The sequence below is a fragment of the Lissotriton vulgaris genome, chromosome 8 (assembly GCF_964263255.1).
Source record: "Lissotriton vulgaris chromosome 8, aLisVul1.2, whole genome shotgun sequence".
NCBI classification, from domain to species: domain Eukaryota; kingdom Metazoa; phylum Chordata; class Amphibia; order Caudata; family Salamandridae; genus Lissotriton; species Lissotriton vulgaris.
In genome coordinates this window covers 1390193871-1390218176 of record NC_141696.1, presented here as the reverse complement: position 1 = coordinate 1390218176, position 24306 = coordinate 1390193871, and positions in this window count along the sequence as shown.

The following is a 24306-nucleotide window of genomic DNA, read 5'->3' as shown; positions in this document are numbered from 1 at the left end:
CAATGCGCAGGGCCTAGTGGGAAACTAGGAACTACACTAAAAGTTTATACTTGGTGGAGTGGGAATAGTAATTTATATGGGTTTACTGTCCAGCACCTTCCCTGACTTTAGACTTGGTGGAGTGGGAATAGTAATTTATATGGGTTGAATGTCCAGCACCTTCCCTGACTTTATACTTGGTGGAGTGGGAATAGTAATTTATAAGGGTTTACTGTCCAGCACCTTCTCTGAGTTTATACTTGGTGGAGTGGGAATAGTAATTTGTATGGGTTGAATGTCCAGCACCTTCCCTGACTTTATACTTGGTGGAGTGGGAATAGTACTTTATAAGGGTTTACTGTCCAGCACCTTCTCTGAGTTTATACATGGTGGAGTGGGAATAGTAATTTATATGGGTTTACAGTCCAGCACCTTCCCTGACTTTATACTTGGTGGAGTGGGAATAGTAATTTATATGGGTTGAATGTCCAGCACCTTCACTGACTTTATACTTGGTGGAGTGGGAATAGTAATTTATAAGGGTTTACTGTCCAGCACCTTCTCTGAGTTTATACTTGGTGGAGTGGGAATTGTAATTTATATGGGTTGAATGTCCAGCACCTTCCCTGACTTTATACTTGGTGGAGTGGGAATAGTAATTTATAAGGGTTTACTGTCCAGCACCTTCCTCGAGTTTATACTTGGTGGAGTGGGAATAGTAATTTATAAGGGTTTACTGTCCAGCACCTCTCTGAGTTTATACTTGGTGGAGAGGGAATAGTAATTTATATGGGTTGAATGTCCAGCACCTTCCTTGAGTTTATACTTGGTGGAGTGGGAATAGTAATTTATAAGGGTTTACTGTCCAGCACCTTGTCTGAGTTTATACTTGGTGGAGAGGGAATTGTAATTTATAAGGGTTGAATGTCCAGCACCTTCACTGAGTTTATAGTTGGTGGAGTGGGAATAGCAAAAACTTTGTAGAGATATACATTTTGGTTGGTAGAATATTACAATTATTATTTGTTTGAAAATATAATACCTATAGTAGTAATTGCATTTATTGTTATATTAGTAATACATTGATAAATAAATCATAATTTTTATGATTTAAAAAAAGAATTAATAAATAATTAAAACAATATTTACATGATATTATATTTAGGAAATTTAAAAAGGAGACACACACATGGTTAAGTGAAAACATTAACAAACAGTTTATTACGAAATGGGAAGAAGAGTTTTTATTTGCAGTATAATTTTGTAAGCGAATAGTTTTTTGAAATAAAATGTAATAGCAAGTAAATATTTGTATATTAAAAATATTCATAAATTGAAGTGAGATAATTTTTATGTTAATTCACATATATTGGAAATGTACATTTTCATAACAAATATAATTACATAGTGTACAATTTATTTCATTACAATTACTTTAAATCACATACAAAATAGAAATATTTTCATAGCAAACATGTTGAAAATATTTGTTATATTTGTTGTACATACATTTTTTGTATTTTATAGTAGAAATTATTGATGGATACATTTTTTACAGATTTCAAAATAGTAACATTTTTGTTGGTTACAAAATGATAATATTTATTTTATAAATTATTAAAATTAATATTGAAAATGTTACAAATATAAATTTTTACAAAAGTAAATAATGAGAAATAATTTTTAAACTGTACATACATTTTATAATCACATTAACATATTTATAAGCATAATGTTTAACAGAAAGTGAATGATAAAAGTAATTTCAACATTTTAATTAATTACAAAGTGTACATATAAATAATATTTTCTTTTTCATACTTCATTAAATAATATTGTAAATAATTTTTAAAAATATATATTTATAATTATCAAAAACAATTATTAGGAGAAATAATATATAATGTAAGCCTATATTTTTAATTTTTATGTATAAGAAAATAGAAAATAAATAGGCTTTTCAGTTATACAGGGACTCTGTTTTAACGGCATAATGTTATTTAGTTTGATTTGGTATTGGAAGAGCTCGCGGTTGGATGCTGCATCACGTTGGAGAGGGTAGGTTTGTTTTTGTTGTGTTTTATAAGTAACTAAATTTAATTTAAGTGTATGTGTGGTGTATTTAGGTTGAGTAGGATTGTAATATCGATCGTACATTGTGTTTTAGGTGTTAGCTCGAGTGTACGATATTTAGTGTTTATCGCGTTTTAGTGCTAGGTGTGTGAGGTATGTTTATATGTTTAAACGTTACTAAATGCTTATGTTGATAGTATAAATATGTATTTTTATATGTGTATGGGTGTATTTGTGTGGGTGGGTATGTCTTTTTTCTATTTTAGGTTGTTGTGCCCTTTTAGTTTTTGGAGGAGGTCCGTTTTTTTTTAAAGTAGTGTGACGAGTATTATATACTCATATTTTTACACACATACTTTGTTTTTCGGGTTTTCCAGGAGCGTTTTTTTTTTAAATGACTATTTTCGGGTTTTGAATGGTATACTCTGTGGATTACATTGGAGAGGAGTCGCTATGGATTTGCTTGTATTTTTTCATTTTTTTTTTGGGCTTCCTTGGAATGTATGGACATTTTGGATTTTTGGTATGGATTTTTAAAGATTGGATTACTTTTGAAGAAGCGACAGAAACTGTAAGTATATAAATAAATGTTTTTGGGTGGGAAATCTGTTTTAATTTGTTGTATTGCTATGTTATATGTAACAGTTTGAAAGTAAATTATCATAATACATTAAATAAATGTGTTTGAAATGTATTTAATAATTTAAATACAATTTGTTACATATAGTAATGGTAGGAAAATTTATATTTATAAATGGATAATGTTGTATGTATACTTGTGATATATTTTATAGAATCGTTTTAGCTATCATTGAGAGATATTCTAGTCCTCTGGTACTTGGATAGAGGGTAACTTGGCTTTGGAGTGTGTTATACATTTGTTTGATTTGTTTAGTTAATTTTGGTCCTATCGGGGTTACTGATTGCTCCATTTGGAGCTCTTGGTAACTCTGCTCTTTTTGTAGGGATTGAATTAATTTGTAAAGAGTAGGTGTTCCTCTGCCTGTGGTTGCTTGGAAGGCATTGTGCCATCCTTCAACTGGGTTGTTTGTTTTTGCTTCCTTATTTAGGGTGCTAAGGTAGACATTCCACCAGGCTATTTGATATTTAGGTTGTCTTCTATGACCTGATCGGTGTCGCCTTCCTACCCATGTACCTTCGAAGTAGTCAAGCATAGGGCTTAATCTTTCTTCGTTTCTTTTATAGTAGGGTCCGTCTATTAATAGGTTATAGTGCTCTGCAAAGTCTGTTACAGGAACATAGGCTAGAGAAATAAGTTTTTTAATTTGATAAGTAAAGGTGCTGTCTGTGGCGTATTGGACACTTAGGGCCCCATTAGGATGGCGGGCGGTATCAGAAATCGGGACCGCCTGCCCTAAGGGCGGGGGTCCCGCACGCACCATTAGGATGTGCCCGCCACAGTGGCGGGCACATCCTGTATTTATAGTATTGTGGTGGGCGGAGCTCTCTGCTACGCCTGCCACAATACTAAAAATGCTTAGCAGCATTTACATAATCAAAGCGGCAGGCACCGCGCGGTGCCTGCCGCTTTGATTATGCAAATGCAGGGGGGTACTACAGGTACCCCCCGTGTGCCATCCCCCTTTGGCCTTCACTCCGGGGGCCCCAGAGTGAACACCGCCTGCCTTTCTGTGGCAGCGTCGCCGCCCCGGAAAGGCATTGTAAACTTGCCATTGTAATGTGGCTGGCGGTGTCTCATAGACACCGCCACCATATTAATCATTTCCCGCCTCGGCCGCAATGCGACCGGGCGTAAAAGTGGCAGGCGGTGTTTCCCTCCGTTGCGGTCACCCCCGCCATTGTAATGTGGCGGGGGGAAAAGGATGGCGGGCGGTCATTTCTGTCGGGCAGATCGCCATCCGCCCGACATCCTAATGGAGCCCTAAATGTAGATTTCTGTACATGTCGCCATATACATTGATTAAAATGATAATAGCAACCTTGTATTGCTGTGTGTGGGTATATTTTAAGGATACTGTTTATCGTTGCTTTTTAGAAATCAATGATAATTTTTTGTGGGAAATAGTCATTAGTTTGTTCTTTGACTTTGGTTAGGATTTCTTGGTAGGTAGATTGTTGTTTGTTTGGTAGGAGGGCATATAGGAATGGAATATTAGCATTTTGGAAATGACCATCGATAGTGTACAATTGGTAAAAAGGTTTAGGACATACTGCAAAAGTACCATCCATTATCCAAGTTTGGCATTGGTTTAGTTTAGTCATGTTGTCTGCAGTGGCAAACAGTATTATTCTTTTATCTTTTGAGTTGTTGTCATATAGTATAAATGGTTCATTATTATGAGTTAGACAAAGTTCAGGGGGAAATTGCACTTCTTCAAAAGTTTTAGGTGTGGGAGGAGTGGTTGCTGTAGCTCTTTTTTTGTCTAGCTATGGTTGTTTTGGGGGAATCTATACTTGGTAGTTGGCTAGAGGCATGTTGGGGTAGAACACTTAAATGCTGTTTTAGAATAGCAGTTGTTGCTATATCAGTAGCAGTGCTAGCTTCTTTAAGGGAATCAAGCATTTCTCTAATCTCTACTTCGGCAACATTGGGTGGGTGGTTATGTTCCTTAGTATACGTTATAGAAGTTTCCTGAGTTATAGCTCTCCTATAACATTTGTTAGAATAGTATTTAGTGCATTTCCAAACAACTTTCATATCTATCTGTTTCTCTTGAGTGTATACATATCCCATGTAACAAAGAAGCATTTTCCCTTTTCTGAGAATACATAAATTTTGCTCCTTCAGTCATGTTTGCTTTTTGGTGCTAGGAGAAATTAAATATTACATTATTAGAAAAGTATTTAATAATGTATTTAGTATTATAATAACATTGATTTGCATGTTAATTATTTACCAGTTTATTTCTTTGTTGAATTCAGGTGTTGCTTTTCTTTGAATTTTTCTTTTTGCTGTATTTCTTCTGTACCTGTTAAGATGGAGAAGATGTGTCACAAGAATGTATATTTGTTTATGTTTCTTTTGTTGTGCTCTGCTAGCTAGTTTGTCCTTAGTTTTCTATTTATTAAGGTTTTTTGTCATTTTTTAGATTAGATACCTACTTTTTATCTTTTTTCTTTGAAGTGTAGATGTGCAGTTTTTCAATAATTTATTTTTATCTGTAGAAAATAGAGTAGGAAAAAAGAGATGTTTCAGTTATTTGTTTTCTAAATACATGTTTGAAGTCTTAGATTTACGTTTTTTAAATATATAAAGGTGGTAGTACTTACTTTAGATAGGCGTAGCTGGTTTTTGGTAGAAGTCAATCCGTTTTCTTTCAGCAAACTGGCAGAGTTTCTCCTTCCTTTCTTTTGGTGTTTTAGATTGCGATTTTAACAGGTGTAATCCTTCTTTTTATAGGATGTGTTTAATTGTTTCTTAAAGTTTATTGGTTATCCACTTTGATAGCTTATTCTTATTGGTTTATTTGAATTTTTTTACTTGTTTTGGTACTTGTTTTCCTTAAATGGGTGACGCCAATTAATGTTTTTTTATGGGTAAAGCAATTTTTTTCAATGGTTAATGGCGTTTATTAAGATTTAAAGTGAAAGAATATTTATTATGTGCATTAAGCAATGTTTTATTGTTTGCAATGTTGTATATGTATTATAAATTGTTTATTTGATGTAAATGTTTTTGTTAATTGTTAGAAATGTTTATTGTATGTTGTATTATTTAAAAAAAATATATTATGTATATTTGTGATGTGTATAATATGTTTTTTTATTAGAAAGAGCATTTTATATGTATTTTGTAAAGTCGATATTATTTAATTTTTGATATTATAGTATTCTATGTATTGATGGTCGATATTTTGACTGTGTTTTATGTTAAGGATTGATGGTCGATGTTTTTTACCTGCAATAATGTTGATGGTCGATAATGTTGTAGTCGATTTTCTTTTTTATAGATATTGTGGTTTCGATATATTTGTAATTTCTTGTTTAAGTATTGGGGTCGATATTTTTTGTAGTCGATAATTTGTCATCGATATTTTGTCTAGTCGATATTCGGTCTGTCGAGGTTATGTCAGTGATTCCTATTTAACAAACATTGAAAGGATACACATTCAGACGTTCCTCTACATAACTGTTCTTAGTCACTGTCATTCACATAATACAAATATTTCAGAAATAGTTAAGAACCCATTTGGTGTAGATGACAAAATGTAGAATAAGAAGTATTAAAATACATCAGTTATAGTGTTTTTTGTACTAACACATAACACTATTAGCTAATTCTGACAAACCTTCAGTACTGCTGAACAACACGACCCAGCTATGCATTGGTCTGCAAGTTAGTGGGGCAGCATACTTTGGACTAAAAGCACTTTAATTAATGCATTTTAGTACTCTTGGGGCTTTTTTCGCTATCAATAGCCATTGTAATCGTAACTTTAATTGAAACATTTGTACTTTTCAGTTAACAAATGTATAAGTCTATCCTCTACATACCATTTGCCTTAGCAGAGTTTGCATTTTTATAGCACTGTAAATGAAAAGTGTCTATCAACTCAATGATATCCATCTTCTCTAAGAAACATAGTAACGCTGTAATACCCCTGTGAAGATTTAAAACCGCTGCAGATTACAAATGGTGTAGCATGCATTCCAATGGCCCTATTTCAAGAACGGGAAACAGCCTTGGCCCTTGCTTTAGTAGTAAAAGATAGCAATAATGGGAGTTCAGTGGGTCTCTTACATCCCTGGGTCCTGTTCTCACTGCACCTGCTGCACCATTCATAGCTATGCCTCTGCAGGTTGGGCATTTATGCAGTGGTGGCTTGGATTTATTAACAATAGTGGGGAGGGCACAGGCAGGCACACATATGCACACCCATACTCTCACAAGTGCACCCACCATTCATAAGCACATAGACACACACCCATCCATCCACATGCATGCAAAAACACATACATTCATACATGCAGGCACACATCCGAACATTTAAAAAATCTACTTACTGGGCCATAGCGGTGGCGGCAGATCTAGCGGGTGGCGGTAGAGGAAGCTGAAGTCACTGGAAAGAGCAGGATGCTTGGGAAGAGAAGGAACAACTAAAAGATCCTGCCGCCTCTTCTCATTGGCTGACCTTATCATGAGTCAGTCCATGAGAGTAGGACCCTCAACCACTTTTCACAGAGTGGGATGGGGTCCAAGAGAGTTGCTGACCACTCCACACTCTGTGAAGAGGCGTCACTGATAGACAGTCAGTCCTGGGCACTTCAGGGCTCAAACCTGATACATCGAGGCCTGCGTCTATCAGTGACACTCATACTCATCGTGAGGGGGAGACTCTTACAAGCCCTTGCTGGGCTGATGAGGTCATGTCCTCATGCTTGCAAAATCTTCAGTCTGGCAAAGTTTGGCTTATGCTGCCAGGTGCCTGCGCATGTAAAGCACCTTGGAGCCCGACCATGACATCCTAAGTGTCAGACAGACTGACCTTTGCTCAGCCTCACAGGCTCTCTTCATGCTATGCAAAATCGAGATGGTTGCACCCCCTCCCTCCATAATGACAGGGCGCCTCTGCATTGATGTCTTCAGAGGGCACCATACTGTCAGATACACCTGCCAACCTGGTGGTTACCAAGTTGGTGGCAGTCTCCTGGTACCGCTGGGACGCAGCGCACCTTGGGATACACAGTGTGCGGCATTGTAACTATTTTTAACCTTGCTGAAACATTTTATTTACCTCTGTTTCTTTTAGCTAACAATTTAAAAATATAATTGGCGAGACTTGTATTTTTGCGGCGTCCTGCAGATCTAAGGCAGGCGCTTAGCTTTTTAAAAAAGTCACCGCTGATACCAGCTTGCATTTAGCTGCTCCTACCTGCTGCGCAGAGCTCCCCTCCGCCCCGGTCCATCGCGGCTTTCCTGCCGTTTGCGTGGAGGGCGGCTCTCTCACCCCGGCTACTCGTGCCGGTCCGGTGGAGTGCGGGCGTCATATTGGGAGGAGCCTGAAGGGCACTGGGACCAGAGTCAGCGGTCCAGTTGCCCGAGGCTCCCTCCCATAAAGCGATTGGGGAGTGCTGTCTTCTCGTGTGGTTACCAGGTTGGTGGTAGTCCCCTGGTACCGCTGGGACGCAGCGCGCCTTGGGAGACACACTGTGCGGCATTGTAACTATTTTTAACCTTGCTGAAACATTTTATTTACCTCTGTTTCTTTTAGCTAACAATTTAAAAATATAATTGGCGAGACTTGTATTTTTGCGGCGTCCTGCAGATCTAAGGCAGGCGCTTAGCTTTTTTAAAAAGTCACCGCTGATACCAGCTTGCATTTAGCTGCTCCTACCTGCTGCGAAGAGCTCCCCTCCGCCCCGGTCCATCGCGGCTTTCCTGCCGAATGCGTGGAGGGCGGCTCTCTCACCCCGGCTACTCGTGCCGGTCCGGTGGAGTGCGGGCGCCATATTGGGAGGAGCCTGGAGGGCACTGGGACCAGAGTCAGCGGTCCAGTTGCCCGAGGCTCCCTCCCATAAAACGCAATGTGCCTTAGAGAGCGCAGCGGACGAGTGCAGCGGGCGCGACGATGGCGCGCCAAAGGCGCGCCTAAGGCCGTCTGCGCCCGTCCGCGCGCGTCCGGGACCCGGGGCCACTGACCCTGGACTAAATATTTTCCACTCTGCCTCTGACTTAGTCGCATTGAGACCCACCGGCAATCTGGGGCTGCCACTATCTCCGCATACTCTGATTCGTATTTCTCAGTTCGGCATTTCCAAAGACATGTCAACAGCTATGACTTTATCACGTACGGACTATGCTACTTCTAACAAACGTTTGTCCAAATTTCGCTGTATCTATCAACACACGATCAATGATTAAACATCAGGTAGATATTTTTCTTCTATTGTCACATGAAAAACCAGATATTCTTTTCTTAACAGAAACATGGCTTACTGCCGTTTCACTACCAGATATACTTGCATCTCTTCCCTCAGAATATTATATTCTTGCAGCCAATCGCCCATCCGGGAAAACAGGGGGGGAGTAGCTGCTATTATTCTTAAAACTCACCAGTTTCGAGAACTGTCACCCTTGTTGCTCCCAAACACAGAAAATATTGTCGTCAAATTAGACACTGATAGCGGAGCGCTGATAATAATCTTACTATACCGCCCCCCTCAGAGCATAGCCACATTTCCCTCCTTGTTAGCAGAACAACTGGCCTCTTATGTTATTAACTACTCTAAATTGATACTAATTGGGGACTTGAATTACTGGTTTGACAATGTGGCATTGGATCCCCCAGCAGCAGAATTGAATGACCTACTACAGGACATTAATCTGAAACAACACATACATTCCCCCACCCACCAGAAGGGCCATAGTCTTGATCAAATTTGGTCATATAATTTATCTTTATCTCTGCCCTCCATATGCCCCTGTAGTTGGTCAGACCACTTTTTTATACGATTTTCATTTATAATCAATGGAACTGCTAAATCTAGACCACAGGCTGGCAGAGACATTCGGAAATGGAAATCTTTGGACTTACCGGCATTTCTAAATACTTTAGTCACCACCCTTCCCTCTCAAAGCGAGGATATAGAGTCCAGTGAAAAGACGTTTTCACAATGGCTACACCAAGCTGCAGATTCCCATGCCCCTTTAGTAAACTTTCCTAGATCCCGTGGGAGGGAAGCCCACAAATGGTTTACTCCAGAATTGAAGAAATTAAAACTTGAGATCAGACAAAAAGAAAGGAAATGGAGAGCTAACTATCTACCACAGGATAAAGAAACTTACTGTTTAGCTAGGAAAATATACCAAAAAACTATCCTACAACATAAAACTGACTACTTTTCATCTAAAATCATGAATTCTGCGAATAAATCTAAAGAGATATTTGACACAGTGAATAATCTCTGCAATGATGATAGAACTGCTCCTCCTATAATCCCTACTCAAAAACTGTGTGATTCATTCAACGATTTCTTCAGAGAAAAAATTATCAGTATAAAACAGAACATAATTAGCTCTCCCACCCCAATCCCAATGGATGATATATTTTACAATACCTCTACACTACATACCTTTTCCCCCATTGAGTTCAAAACCTTAACTGATCTTCTCACCCGAGTCAAATCTGGTTCACCTAATGATATATGCCCGCCCTATATTTTTAAGGAAATAGGACTTGCCATTCCTCAAAGCATTCTTACCTTACTGAATGACTCGCTCACACAGGGCAGGGTACCTAAGGGGTTCAAGCACGCTTTGCTGATCCCTCTAACTAAAAAACCTGGCATTGATCCTTATGATCTCACAAATTATAGGCCGATTTCTCTCCTACCCTATCTGTCAAAAATTCTGGAAGCCCATGTCTCCAATTGCCTGTCAAACTTTATCGAATCTACAGAATACCTGGAACCGAATCAGGCCGGATTTCGTCCGTGTCATTCGACTGAGACAGTGATACTGGCGGTTCAGAATACCCTGAGATCTAATGCAGACAGAGACGTTCATCAAGCACTGGTGCTTCTGGATTTGTCGGCCGTGTTCGACGCGGTTGACTTCTCCATTCTTGTCAACCGTGTCGAACAGGCCGGCCTTAGGGGTCCCGCCTTGAGCTGGCTGAACTCTTTCATCTCTGAACGATCTCAATCTGTTAGACTGGGGACGTTCACAGCCCCAAAAACTGTTTCCATCTGCGGAGTCCCGCAGGGATCATCTCTGTCCCCTTTACTTTTTAATTTATACCTGCGCCCTCTACTGTACTCTCTGAGAAGCCACAAGGTTACAATTTTTAATTATGCATATGACCTGCAACTTGTCTTCCCACTGGACTCCTCGGATGCAGTGGCTGAATTTAAAAAAACGATGTCCCATATCCAGAGATGGATGAATTTGAACCATCTTAAGCTCAACCCGGGCAAGACAGAACTTATCTTGCCCGGGAAAAGTGAAATCAGTTGGGGACCCCACTTTTGGCCATCTGACATGGGAACTCCTCCCACTAAATCCCATACAGTAAAGAGCTTGGGGGTAACTGTTAGTGAGGATCTGTCACTTAAAAGCCATATTGGCACAGTAGTCTCATCCAGTTTCTTCCAACTGAGAAAAATAAAGAAAATTGCCCATTTCCTAACCTACTCAGCTCTAATTCAAGCGATTATTGCTTTGGTTTTATATCAACTTGACTTTTCTAACAGTTTGTATTTAGGCCTTCCAGTAGGTCAGTTTAAGAGATTACAGTATGTCCAGAATCAGGCAGCCAGGCTTATAAGCAAACAACCTAAAAGGCAATCCATTAGGCAAGTATTGGAAAATCTACATTGGCTGCCGGTAGCCCAGAGAGTTGCATTTAAAGCCGGTTGCATTATTTTTAAGGCTTTGCAAGGCAAGGGCCCAAAATTCATAAAGAATCTGGTATGCAAATACACCCCCCCACGTAATCTTCGTTCAGTCCATCAAGAACTATTAAAGGTTCCATCATTTAAGAAAAAACGTCAGAGTGGCAGCGGTTTTCATTATCTGGCCGCTTCTTTATGGAACGCCCTTCCTCTATCTCTAAGACAGAGTGACACTCTTCTCACTTTTAGAAAAACCTTTAAAACATGGCTGTTTAGACAAGCCTACTCTTAAATAGGTGGAAAACGTGCCCTTGCACTAATGCACTCTTAGGTGTTATGTTGCGCTCCCACAATTTTCGATAGCGCCATGAAGCCTACGGGCGTACGTGCGCTGAATAAATAAAATCTAACATAACATAACATAACATACAGCCACCTACATACAGTTGCATAATCACTATAAAATGATGTTCTTTTTTTAACCCAATGTGAGAAAAAAGATTGCTTTTGTTCAGAGCTACACATTGTGAAATGCCTCACATCAATGAGGCCATTAAACAGACCACTCCTTCCAGGTATGTTCTCATTTCATTTAAAAGACCTTTCTAATAGTATGTATGGTTTGGTAGCAAAATGTGTCTAGCATAGATAGCACTGTCTATCTCTCAATTACTTTGTGATGGCAGATCTTTTGTAGCCAGTGTGTTGCTCCTCTAGACGCTTTAGGTATTCCAAGTCACTGTTCCTTCTTTTTTCTATAGAAAGTATTAGGCAGACAATGGGTTAACAGGGTTAGAGAAAGGATTATACAAGCATTGGCAAACTCAATAGATTTGGTGTTTGCTGCCAGCATTTTCGTTTTGTTAATGCTTGCTCTGTTTTGATATTTTTTTATTGTATTGTTGTGGTGGCTGATGGGCCTGCATCAATGCAACTGTGGTCTCAAAAAGCACTCATTCTAATTATAGTCACTTTGTGTGAGGCTTGAGAAAGCACAGTGAAGTTAACTGATGCCTGAATAGGGCCGACCTACGACCCATGCTGTATGCTATAGAAAAATGGGAATGACACAACAGATCAATGGATGAAGAGAGCTGGCTGAAAGCCCCTATAAGTAAATGTATTATATATATGATTTTAGTAAAATTAAAAGGTCTTAGCAAATGCTAGATATAAAAAGAAGCATTAGCATTAGCAAAACCAATAGGCCTGGCATTGGCTACCGGCCGGTTGGCTTTGCCAATGTTTGCTTTTTTATAAATGTTTTACCTGACTTTATTGTGGAAGCTGCCTTGGCCTCGTTTATAAAAAATGGCTAAGAGCAAAAATACATTGGTTTTAAAAAACACAAATTGCCATAGTAGCCCCTGCCACTGAAGGCAACTACTTAGGGGCCCATTAGGATAGCGTGCGGAAAACCACCCCGACCGCCATGGAGGCGGAAAATCAACCGCCCGCCATGACCGCGGAAAAACCGGCATGCGAATTAGGATCACCCGCCACGAAAAACCGACCGCGGCGGTAGCTGCCAAAATAAAACCGCCCGACGCGTGCGGTGATGGCAAAACTCTGACCGCGGCGGCCGGAAAAGCAGCGGATAACACAAAACCGTCCACAGGTCCATCGGAGACACCGCATGGGAAATTTGGATAGCTCCGAGGGTGTTGCAGGCGGAACCGCCCACACCGACCGCCGCGGACGCACCCAGGAGTGAATCGGAGAAATGGCGGACAAGCAGCAGCAAAGCCACCGCTGCGAACGAACATGATAAACATGGCGGACGATGTGAAAAGACCGCAGTGATGCCTAACACTGCATAAACAAAGTAGCCCTGCACCCAAAACATACAACACACATACACAGAAACATAAATAACAAAAATAATACACAGAACCACTCCCACAACACACCTGACCACCTAAATCCTATTGGACACACCCACACAGCTGAGTATAAAGCCTCCCCCTGCACTGACCACAATCCTTTGCATCACTCCAGAAGACAAGGCCATACACCACATCTGCCAGGAGAGGCAAAAGAGCACAGCACACCCATCCACCAACCACCACCACAACCACCATCACACCATAACAAACAAACCCCCACCACACAACACCCCACACACATCATCACCACACCCCTGCACCCACACACCCCTGCACCCACAAACACCTCAACCCCCCCACACCATGACAGCACAAAAAATGCCCAAATTCACCGAGAGTGAGTTGACAGTCATGGTCAACGAGATTGTAAGAGTAGAGCCACAACTATTTGGTAGCCTGGTCCAACAGACACCATTAGCCACCAGGACACAAATGTGGGAAAGGATAGTCCAAAGGGTGAATGCAGTAGGGGCCACCCCAAGATCCAAGAAGGAGATCCAGAAGCGGTGGAATGATCTCAAGAGGGTTGTCAAGGAGAAGAGGAGCAAGAACTGGACGCTGGCAAACGTGACAGCCAGTGGCCCTCCCGTCCCACAAAAGACATTCACACCATGGGAGGATAAGGTGCTTGCCATCCATCTACCTGAGAGTCTCACAGGAGTAGCCGGGGGAGCGGAGGCTGGTAAGTACAGACAAATGACAATTACCTCCTTGCAATACCCGAGCACCATTTTAATGTCCATCCCCACCCAACATGTAGCCAGCCACCCTGCTTAGGAGGCCTGTATGGGCGAGGGAGGTCTGTACAACAACTCACACCATACCCCCTGTATCAAAGCTGAGCAGTATGGAGGCCTCCCCCACCCAGGAGCATGTGTCAGCCATTGCACTGTTTGACAAACAGACTTACATGTTGGTAGCCATCTTGTATTGGAGCACTGTTTACGGGTGGGAGGGTTGTATCACAACTCCCAGAATCCCCCCTGTACCACACCCCAGCATCATGGAGGCCTCCCCCACCCAGCAGCATGTGTCAGCCATTGCACTGTTAGACAAACAGACTTACAGGTTGGTAGCCATCTTGTATTGGAGCACTGTTTACGGGTGGGAGGCCTGCACTACTACTCCCACCATCCCCCCTGTTCCACACCCCAGCATCATGGAGGCCTCCCCCACCCAGCAGCATGTGTCAGCCATTGCACTGTTTAACTAACAGACTTACAGGTTGGTAGCCAGCTTGTATTGGAGCACTGTCGGGTGGGAGGCCTGCACTACTACTCCCACCATCCCCCCTGTTCCACACCCCAGCATCATGGAGGCCTCCCCCACCCAGCAGCATGTGTCAGCCATTGCACTGTTAGACAAACAGACTTACAGGTTGGTAGCCAGCTTGTATTAGAGCACTGTTTTCGGGTGGAAGGGTTGTATCACAACTCCCAGCAACCCCCCTGTACCACACCCCAGCATCATGGAGGCCTCCCCCACCCAGCAGCATGTGTCAGCCATTACACTGTTTAAGTAACAGACTTACAGGTTGGTAGCCATCTTCACTGGGAGTGTGTGGAAGGGAGGGAGGCCTGCACTATTACTCCCACCATCCCCCCTGTTCCACACCCCAGCATCATGGAGGCCTCCCCCACCCAGCAGCATGTGTCAGCCATTGCACTGTTTGACAAACAGACTTACATGTTGGTAGACATCTTGTATTGGAGCACTGTTTTCGGGTGGGAGGGTTGTATCACAACTCCCAGCATCCCCCCTGTACCACACCCCAGCATCATGGAGGCCTCCCCCACCCAGCAGCATGTGTCAGCCATTGCACTGTTTAAGTAACAGACTTACAGGTTGGTAGCCATCTTCACTAGGAGTGTGTGGAAGGGAGGGAGGCCTGCACTACTACTCCCACCATCCCCCCTGTTCCACACCCCAGCATCATGGAGGCCTCCCCCACCCAGCAGCATGTGTCAGCCATTGCCTCCTGCACAGTGACTTAACAGGTACGTATCTACAGTAAATCCGCATGAAGTGTGTGAGTGTGACCTGCATCCAGTAAACCTACAACAATCTAACCCAAAGCATTGACAATCAATATGTATGACTCCATGATGTCCCCCAGCACTATTAAATGTTAGACGGTGTTGCCATTATTACTACAACTGATGACTGCACATGTAAGTAGTGTACAGACAGATGATGATACGCAGATGACACTAACACTGACCACTCCCCATCTACTCCACAGGTGACGAAGAACTCACTGCTGAGGACAACACCAATGGCCAGCAGAGCCAGTCTCCACCCCCGGCCCATGGACTCTCAGAAGTGGACTCCCAGGACAGTTTGGATGATGAGCTCATGGCCGGCCCATCACGTGTGCCACAGACCCAGAGGTCCCATGACCCCATCCTCCCCACCACCACCTCTGCTGCCACTACAACGCAGCATACCCCTGCAGCCACGGCCTCTACCACCGCAACCACCACAGCCACCACCGCCACTGCCACCAACACCACCAGGACCACCAGTACCACCTGCAGCAACCTCCCTGTCCCCAGGGACGACCAACCCACACCAACAGCTGTGGAGGGCAGGGAGAGAGTGCGTGGTCCCCCTGTGGCGAGGGAAGAGGTCCGTGGCGGCAGAGCAAGTGGGAGGGCCAGGGTCACCACCAGACCTCGGGAGGAGTGGACACCATCCCTGGACCACTTCACCAGAGTTGTGGAGGCCTACCAAGAGGTCCAGGGACAAAGTGGCCGGTCGGATGAATTCATGAGGGAGCTCATCCTGCTGATGAGGTCCATCGATAACCATCTGGGACAGATGGTGGACCTCATGGGCCAGCAAGTGGCGTTGCAGGGGGACAGGCCTGTGTCCCAACCACCACCTCCGTCCCCTCCTGTTGTGCCGCAGGATGACAGTGCTCCATCCTCCCCTGCGTCAACAGAGAGGGACGAGTCCCCTGACGTCGCTGGCCAATCAGCAGGCCCCCCCCCCAAAAAAGATCTAGGGGGCGTCCTAAGAAGAGCCTGGGAGTCTCTGGAGGCAATGCACCTACCACAAGCCAGTCACGGAGCCAGCCGTGAAGACAACCCTCTTCCCAACTGCATTCACAGTTTGGACTATCCTTCCCCACATTGCCCTGGCAATGGCACCTCACTGTTGGACTGGGTCACCACATCCATGTGGCCTCTACTCTTACAACTCATTGAACTGGACTGTCAACTCAGTGCTCATTCCACACCTTCCTGTAAATATCACCGCACCAATCACATGTACACTCCAAAAATAAAATACCTGATGCACAAGATTTTGTGTTGTGATTTTTACAGTGCAGTATTTACATAGTTGCAGATCTCCATGATGTGTACCAATGATGTACAGTATGCAGGCCAGGAACCCTCTGTAGCACCTAGGGAGACACAACAGAACAACAGTCACTGGTGTCATTGTGGCAACACACAGATCACAGCACACAAAATAATCTAAACTTCACAGCCATATTACACAATGTCTAGCAGATGTGCACAAATACAGTCCTATACACATCTCGGCACTGAACTTCCATTTCACAAACTACACACATGGGTGACAGTACATGTGGCCATTGGTTACTGCCACGCATAGCCATTCATAACAAGAACAACAACATCAGACAATGTTCACATTGTACCTAGTCACCCACCTTCAAGTGAAGTAGCGGTCGATGAGCTGTTGGCGCTGATCAACTCCTTCTTCCTCTCCACTGTCCTCATCACTGGATTCTGGTCCCTGAGCAGGTTGTGGCCTTGGGTCATCACCATCATCCAGGAGCAGGGGGACCCTCCTGTGGATGGCAAGGTTGTGCAGCATACAGCATGCCACGAAGATCTGGCACCCCTTCCCAGGCAAATATGCCAGTGCGCCTCCGGTCCTGTCAAAGCACCTGAACCTTGACTTAAGCAGTCCGAAAGTCCGCTCGATCACCCGTCGGGTCCTGCCATGGGCATCATTGTAGCGGATGTCTGCTGGTGTCCGGGGATTCCGTAGTGGGCTCAACAGCCATGGGCGACTGGGATATGCTGAGTCACCTGTGAACGGAAAACACACATTGCAATGTTGTACAGCCAGAGTGCAGCAAGTCACACACAGCACGCCATTGCAGAAGTGAAACTCACCCACAATCCAGGCACGTTCGGGATGCAGATTCTCCATCATCCGTTGCACCATGCTGTTCCTCATGATGTACGAATCATGGGCCGAACCGGGAAACTTAGCACACACATGTGAAATTGTCATGTCTGCAAGGCACACCATCTGCACATTCATGGAGTGGTAGTGTTTGCGATTACGATAAATGTGCTCCCTCGCATGCGGTGGCAACAGACCTACATGTGTGCAATCGATGGCACCGACCACATGTGGGATGCCCCCAAGGGCATAGAAGTCACCCTTCACAGCAGCCAATTCACGTCCTCTGGGGAAATGTATGTATCGATTGCGATATTGCATCATAGCCGCAAGAACATCTCTCAGCACCATGCTGAACATGGGCTGCGACATCCCCCCAGCGTTGGCCACGGTCTCCTGGAAGGAACCAGTTGCAAAAAAGTGGAGTGCCGCCATCACCTTGTAGGTGGGTGTGAATGCCGTAGGATAGTGACGGCGAGGCTGCAGGTGGGGGTCCAATAGATCACACAGGATCTTCAGTGTTGGTCTGTCCAGCCTGAATTTTCTGATGATTGCCTCATCCTCCATGTCCTGCAGCACTGTCAGGTGACGGAGTAGATTCGGCCTCCTCCTAGTCAAGGAGTGAAATGAAAATGTCAGTGACAAGCAACATGTGATGAGCATGGCACAGAGCATAAATGATGTAATGTGAAACAAAGGAGTACCAGAGAGATGCATGGCACTTCAGGTGACTTGGCTGGCCAATAGCTACACACAGAGGGCACGCCTCTCCAGTGACAATACACAAGTGCCACAAACACATCTGGGACAGTGGAAGTGGAAATAATGGAAGAACAATTCACATGTGCATACAAGGTGCAGCAAGACCCGCCAATTTATTGTGATTCGCCATGTCTATCATACCCATCTGGTGTACCTGCCACACCTCAAAGCATCATGTGACGTCGGAACACATTCATCAACACAATGATCACAGTAGCAGGGACACATCCGGTTGTGTGCATGAGCAGTTGTGAAAGCAGAAGTCTTGTCCGATACAATGCAGTGACAACATCCAGGTGAAGGTCTGAAATGAGCCACAACACATTACACGTCACTACACCATTTACACCAGCTGGAGTCTGTAAATCATCATCAGCCATCAAATTCCACCCTAATATGGATGAACAACAGGCCAAAGTGTCTCACACTGAACGTGCGTCCACCTGTGGATGACATGGCTGTGTGGCATCGTGTGTACAATGATGTGCCCTTCACCATGCTGCTGCAGGGTGCTGATACATTGGCCCTGATTGTAATACACAGCAATGTGTACGAACATGGCAGTAACTACCGCCGGTCCCCGGCGGTGTGACCCCAGCACCACCCCCTTCAGGAGTGTGTTAGCCATTGGCATATGGACATGTGAATATGGCGCTGAAATGCTCCGCAGCATGATTCGCGGTACCTACCGCCGGTCCCCGGTGGTGTGACCCCAGCACCACCCCCTTCAGGAGTGTGTTAGCCAGTGGCATATGGACATGTGAATATGGCGCTGGCATGCTCCGCAGCATGATTTGCGGTACCTACCGCCGGGCCCCAGCGGTGTGACCCCACCACCACCCCCTTCAGGAGTTTGTTAGCCATTGGCATATGGACATGTGAATTTGGCGCTGGCATGCTCCGCAGCATGATTCGCGGTACCTACTGCCGGGCCCCGGCGGTGTGACCCCAGCACCACCCCCTTCAGGAGTGTGTTAGCCATTGGCATATGGACATGTGAATATGGCGCTGGCATGCTCCGCAGCATGATTCGCGGTACCTACCGCCGGGCCCCGGAGGTGTGACCCCAGCACCACCCCCTTCAGGAGTGTGTTAGCCATTGGCACATGGACATGTGAATATGGCGCTGGCATGCTCCGCAGCATGATTTGCGGTACCTACCGCCGGGCCCCGGCGGTGTGACCCCAGCACCACCCCCTTCAGGAGTGTGTTAGCCATTGGCATATGGACATGTGAATATGGCGCTGGCATGCTCCGCAGCATGATTCGCGGTACCTACCGCTGGGCCCCGGCGGTGTGACCCCAGCACCACCCCCTTCAGGAGTGTGTTAGCCATTGGCATATGGACATGTGAATATGGCGCTGGCAAGCTCCGCAGCATGATTCGCGGTACCTACCACCAGGCCCCAGCGGTGTGACCCCAGCACTACCCCCTTCAGGAGTGTGTTAGCCATTGGCATATGGACATGTGAATATGGCGCTGGCATGCTCCGCAGCATGATTCGCGGTACCTACCGCCGGGCCCCGGCGGTGCATCACCGCCGTGGAGCATTGCATCCAGCCAATGGCATCGATGATGGCGTTGGCATGATGCAGATTTGAAAGTCGCAGGAGGTGTGCTCCGCTACCGCGGAAGCGGTCATTGGATACTTCTAAATGATGCACCATCGCGGAAGCGCACTCCGGGCGCCCGCGGAGCGTGACCGGCGTGGAGCATTGCATCCAGCCAATGGCATCGATGATGGCGTTGGCATGATGCAGATTTGAAAGTCGCGGGAGGTGTGCTTCGCTACCGCGGAGGCGGTCATTGAATGCTTTTGAATGAGGCAGACCCGGACAACCAATTGACGCAGCTTTCAAGCTTCCTAACGACCACAGGGGGCTATAAATCTGTGGGAGTGAGCCTCACATTCCCACTGCTCTAAGAGCCTGCTGCCTGCGACTATCTCCTGCTGCCTGAGACCCTGTCCTGCTGCCTGAGACCCTGTCCTGCTGCTCCAAGAGCCTGCTGCCTGGGACCCTGTCCTGCTGCCTGGGACCCTGTCCTGCTGCCTGGGACCCTGTCCTGCTACCTGGGATACTGTCCTGCTGCCTGGGATCCTGTCCTGCTGCCTGAGACCTTGTCCTGCTGCTCCAAGAGCCTGCTGCCTGGGACCCCTCACAACTCACTTCCGCCACAGGTCTGCCATATCCACAGTGATGTCAAGAACAGAGAAGATCCGTGCCAGTCCATTCACGAGTGAGGAGCTGGATGTCCTTGTGGACGGGGTGCTGGCACAGTACCCACGGCTGTTTGGTGGTCCCAATGTTGTGGTAAGTCGCCATGAAGGGAGCTGCAGGGCAGGGTGGTATCAGACGTGTAGTCGTGATGCTGCAGTACCTGCTTGGGGATGTGGGGTGATGACTTACACTGACAGACAGGCTGTTTCCTGCTCAAGGTAGTGTGTGTGTTGCAATGTGAGTCTTTCCTAGGCCTGTACTCGTATGTGTGAGTGGGGGGTGTTACATTGCCGCCCATACAGAACCAATGGTTGTTAGCCTTTTAGATGCCAGGACAGTGAACGCTTGTGAGGAAATTTAAGGGTGCCCCTGTAGTCAGAGTCAGTGTGAGCCACAGAGTGGGTTCTGTGGCAGCATAGCCAAACCTTGAACATCAGCCAACTTACATGCTACAGTTGCTTCACACTCATTAGTGGATATACCCAATCGGTGCCCTGTGCAATTTCCGATTTACACACTGCTGTTGACGCATTTGTGTTGAGGCATTATGCCTTTGTGTGCATATCATGGAGACTAGGGACCACAATGTGTGCATGCATACACTAATATTTATGCCATGCAGAGGGTACGCCCAGTTCTGGAGGAAGGGAGGTTACTGTGAGTCCAGAGTCTGTGTCTGGCTGCTGTAATGATAGATGCTGACATCTTACATTGTGTAAATGTTGTTTTGCCCTTCTTTACTCTCATGCCTGCAGCTCAAGGTACACCAACGTAAGGCCGTGTGGAGGGCCATTGCAGCAAAGGTGCGAGCCCTGGGGGTATCAAACAGACGACACACACACTGTCACAAGAGGTGGTACGACATCAGCCGACTGACTAAGCAAGTGGCAGAGATGACCTTGGGTATGGTACCACACACAGGACGTTTGGAACGTCGCACCATGACTCCGCTGATGGAACGCATACTGGCAGTGACCAATCCAGACCTGGATGCACGTCTGAAGGGGCATCAGCAGCAAGACAGAGAAGGTGAGTATCTGGGGAGGGAGAGTTTGTCTGGGAGTGGATGCATGTGTACAGGGCCGGTGCCAGCGGTGACACATGTGATGTGCGTGTGTTGCCATGCTGTGTCATGTGACGTGAGTGGCGACTGTGATGTGTGCTTGTATGAGGCATTGCGCCACCATGGCCTTACTGTTCTGCCCATGCATGCAGTTCTCAGTCCTTGACAGATTTTATGTGTCCACATGGTCTCTCTGCTCTGTGATGGTGTGGGGAGTCCATATTGTGCCGAACTGCAGTGTCCATTTGATGAGTGTCACACCATGCCTGTGTACTTTGCATTCATCCATGATGTTTGAGGCCCACTCATCCGACGATAATGTGTAGCCTGATTGCCACATGGTGTTTGCTATGGCCTAGTTGGTATTGTGGCATGTGTAGTCAATACAGGTGTGTGTGGTCCCCTCTGATTCCCTGTAGGGGTATAATTGGTGATGTGTGTTGTGGCTACATCATGTCCATGGGGATGGTCAATGTGGGCTGGGGGAAGACCATCCATGGGCAGGGTGTGGTGCTGTGTGGCATCGACATGCCTCACTCCAGGAAGTTTGTCTGCATGACAGGCACTGTTGTGGTCTATATCGTGTGAAGATGCACAGTGTTTGCAGGGTGTGTTGGTTCTCATGTAGATGTAGGCCTCTACTGTGCAGAATTGATCTGCTATGGTGTGTACAGATGATGACACTTACACAAACCTGTTTGTCTCACTAATGCAGATTCGCAAGACAACACAGCAGTACATGATCCTGAGACAAGTGTTGGCGAGACCAGCACGACAGCGGCAGCGGAGGCAAGTGAGACTGAGCCAAGTGACACTGAGAACACCAGCGCTCCTGAGGGTGACAGGAGTATGTATGAGGAATCTGTAGCTGAGACACAAAGTACCACTTCATCTGATGCCGGCGGGGATGCATCCCTGTTAGCAGGCACAGGGGATGTGGAGTGTGCCACGGCATCTGACACCCAGCGGCCAGTGCCCAGCCTCCCATCCACTTCCTCTGGTGCTGCCCGTATCCGTGTTACTAAGAGGGGACGTGTGATATTCACACATGGCACCGCTGCCCCTGCACCTGTCCCCCCTGCTGACCTCAGTGCAGAGTGCGGAGAGCTCCTGCGCCAAATTTGCGTGGGCCAGTCCACCCTGCTCAATGCCTTCAGTGCCCACGATAACAAATTATGCCAGGTTCTAGCTTTCATGGAGGGCATACACTCTGACGTGGGTGGGCTATACCGCACAGTCCAGTCATTGTCAGCCACAGTCACAACAGGCCTCCAACAGGCACATGGTCCCATTGCAGCTCAGGTGCCAGTGACGTACACACATTCAGGGGACACATCAGATGACATTGTCCACTTGGGACCTACGTCTACTAAACGGTACAACACTAGGATCACAGGTGAAACACAAAGCAAACAATCCCGTCCACAGTCTCCATCCCCGAAGAAGAGCAGGGCCCCCCCAATATGCACTGACAAGGTGAAGTCACAGAAAAGTAAGGCCACAAGATCATTGTCCAAAACATCAGGCTCACATGCTGCAGAGGCATCACCAGATTATGACTCAGCGATGACCAGAGAGGATGTGTGGCATGTCATGGCTACACCTGGGGAGAGCACAGAGACACAACCACCCACCACATTGACACCAAAAAAAAGTACATCGAGGCAGCTGGAGGAGGGCCCTGTTGGGACCAGCCCAATAATTGGGGCAGAGGAGAGCCCTGTTGTGACCAGCCCAATGGTTAAGGCAGGGAAGCCCAGTGTTGTGACCAGCCCTGGCAAGGAGGGACAGGAGGGCACTGTGGACACCACCCCTGGGGGTAGTGTTAAGATGGTCACTGTGAGGGGTACACCTTCCGGAGAGGGTAGGGTGGTCCGGAGGCGTAGCCAGCCAAAGCGTGATGCAGGATCAAGCACATCACCTGAGGGAGTGCCAGTGTCTGCCCCTGATGTGGGACAGTTGGTGTGTGTGCCTATTCTGCCATCTCCACTTCCCATCAATCCCAAGACAGGCGAGCCATTTCATGTACCAAAAAAGTGGAAGGGCACCCCTCCAACCTCTCCCACCCACACTGTGTCAAGGGTGTGCATGACTCCACCTCCATGTGCCTCGGTGCCACCTGGTCCACATAGCCCTCCACCTTGCAGGCCCTCTGTTATTGCCACATCACATGGCCCTCTGTCACACCAGTAAAGTAGTCCTGCTGTCCATGACACGCAGCCAGGTCAAAATCCGCATGACAGCCTGGAGTGAGTTGACAACACCCTCATACGCTTGTGCCACACACAGGTGTGCTAGTCAGGACCATTGTTTGCAACCTGGGTGTGTTGCTAACCCTGTTGCTCTGATGTGATGTGCTCTCCCCTGCCAAGGACCCTGGGCCTGTTGCACTGATGTGCTGTACTCTTCCCTGTGCAGCCTTTCATGTACTTGCTGTCTCCCCTGCCACAGACTCTGGGCCTGTTGCTCTGATGTGCTGTGCTCTCCCCTGCCACAGACTCTGGGCCTGTTGCTCTGATGTGCTGTGCTCTCCCCTGCCAAGGGCTCTGGGCCTGTTGCTCTGATTTGCTGTGCTCTCCCCTGCCAAGGACTCTGGGCCTGTTGCTCTGATGTGCTGTACTCTCCCCTGTGCAGCCTCTCATGTACTTGCTGTCTCCCCTGCCACAGACTCTTGGCCTGTTGCTCTGATGTGCTGTACTCTCCCCTGTGCAGCCTCTCATGTACTTGCTGTCTCCCCTGCCACGGACTCTTGGCCTGTTGCTCTGATGTGCTGTACTCTCCCCTGTGCAGCCTCTCATGTACTTGCTGTCTCCCCTGCCACGGACTCTGGGCCTGTTGCTC